The sequence below is a fragment of the Arvicanthis niloticus genome, chromosome 12 (genome assembly GCF_011762505.2).
Source record: "Arvicanthis niloticus isolate mArvNil1 chromosome 12, mArvNil1.pat.X, whole genome shotgun sequence".
Lineage (NCBI taxonomy): Eukaryota > Metazoa > Chordata > Mammalia > Rodentia > Muridae > Arvicanthis > Arvicanthis niloticus.
In genome coordinates, this window is record NC_047669.1 from 62,183,976 (window position 1) to 62,186,104 (window position 2,129).

The 2,129-nt window shown below is 35.2% G+C and overlaps 1 pseudogene; it reads left to right on the top strand.

The window, feature by feature from the left end:
• The first annotated feature begins 416 nt into the window (after positions 1–416).
• On the top strand, positions 417–774 carry LOC117718146 (large ribosomal subunit protein eL34 pseudogene; annotated as a pseudogene).
• Positions 775–2,129: the final 1,355 nt, after the last annotated feature.

Genomic DNA, 2,129 nt, shown 5'->3' on the forward strand with positions numbered 1-2,129 from the left:
CAGAGGCTAGACAAAATGCCAAGAAAGTTAATAAACAATGGGGGTCTTTACTGCTAGTGCATATCTAATGCTGCTAATTTTCAATACTAGGCAATTTGACTGTATAAAAATAATGAAACTACTAGACCTTTTTATTTCTGTAATGATAGGGTATTGTGTTAAATATTTTAGGAAAGTATTAGTTCTTATCACTCACCGTAGGCAAATGGCTTAAATAGCAGTAAGAATGGTCTATACTTTCAACTTCATAACTGAGAAATACTAATATTGATTATAAAAAGTAACCCATTGTTAATGTAGAAGACCATTAGTTCCAGGATTCAGCATTTTTGTGTTGAAGCCTACAGAGTTGATAACATGCTAATTTGAAAATCAAAGGTCGCCTCTTGCGGGGACTGTGCTTAGAGGCACTCAAAATGGTCCAGTGTTAGACATACTGTCATAGGCTTTCCTACAACATAGTCTCTAACAAAACTAGGCTGTCTCGAACCCCTGGCAACAGGATTGTTTACCTTTACACCAAGAAGGTTGGGAAAGCTCCTAAATCCGCATGTGGCATGTGCCCAGGCAGACTGAGAGGGGTTCGTGCTGTGAGACCCAAAGTCCTTATGAGATTGTCTAAGACAAAGAAGCATGTCAGCAGGGCCTATGGTGGGTCCATTAGTGCCAAGTGTGTCCCAGACAGGATCAAGCGGGCTTTCCTTATTGAGGAGCAAAAAATCGTTGTGAAAGTGTTGAAGGTACAAGCACAGAGTCAGAAAGCAAAATAAATATGCAATTTTTTTTTTAATAATAAAAATCAAGGCTTGGGAAAAAAAGAAAAAGAAAATCAAAGGTTTATTTCAGAGCCATTATTCCCTGAGGAATGCTTGATTTTGAATAGTGGTAGATTTTATAAGTCATCATGGAGTAGGGTAAGTCTTTCATGACTCCTTGTGTTTCTTTACTGACTTGTAGCATTGAAGTCACACTGGAGAAAAAAGAAAAAAACAGAGCTAACTGGCCCTTACATAAATTTGCAACAGTTTTCTATATATAAAATTATAGTGAACTCTTCCAAGAAAACATAGCTGACCATAAATGTTAATAATTTACAATAGCCGAGCAGTGGTGGCGCACGCCTTTAATCCCAGCACTTGGGAGGCAGAGGCAGGTGGATTTCTGAGTTCAAGGCCAGCCTGGTCTACAGTTCCAGGACAGCCAGGGCTACACAGAGAAACCCTGTCTCAAAAAACCAAAAAAAAAAAATAGTTTACAATAGATTATCATTGATTAAATAAATGTCTTCTTTCAATGCTCATCAAGACTAAAGAAATGATTTAAATATGAAGAATTGAGACCAGGGAATTTTAAAATTCCATTAAAAATCAAAACAAGCATCATTAAAATAGAACTCCATGCATGCAGCTTAAAATTGTTTACTAATTCATACTTTCAGTACACACACACACCCACCCACACACACACACCATTAATAATATTCAATTTAAATGACAACTATACTTCCATTAAGCTCACTAGTCATAGTTAAATATATTATGTATTTAACAGTTCAAAAGTAGTTTTAATTAGAAAATCTATCCTTTTACAGCTTGGGGTTTATTTTGCTGGTGGAATAGGAATATTCAGTTATTCACTAATAAATATCATAACAAGTGTGTATATGTATGTGAACTGTCCAGTAGTTTGGTGGAGTCATGCCAAACATCTGCTCATTTTGCATGAATAATAATTTGCTGTGCAGAAGTAAAAAATAGTTTTCATTCAGTAAACACAATAGTCATTATACATATTAACTACTTTAAGCATTTATTACTGTAATTTGTGTCAATTTGGTGCAAGTATGTGATAGATAGCTGCAGCCTGTACTGTTTCAACAGGACAGAAATTTGCATAAATTACTACATGTTTTGAACCTGCATTTTCATACCATGGACAAGATTTCTCCATTGGCAACCCTAGAAGCATTTTGATAATTGAAATTAAGACAGGTTGCCATTTCAGAGAGATGATTGTCAGAAAATATTAAACAACTAATAGAATTTACCTTCCACAATTTGTCCATGAAGGAGTTTTATCTGTAGATCATAAAGCAGTCAGATCAACAAAGAAATGCTACATTTTCACAA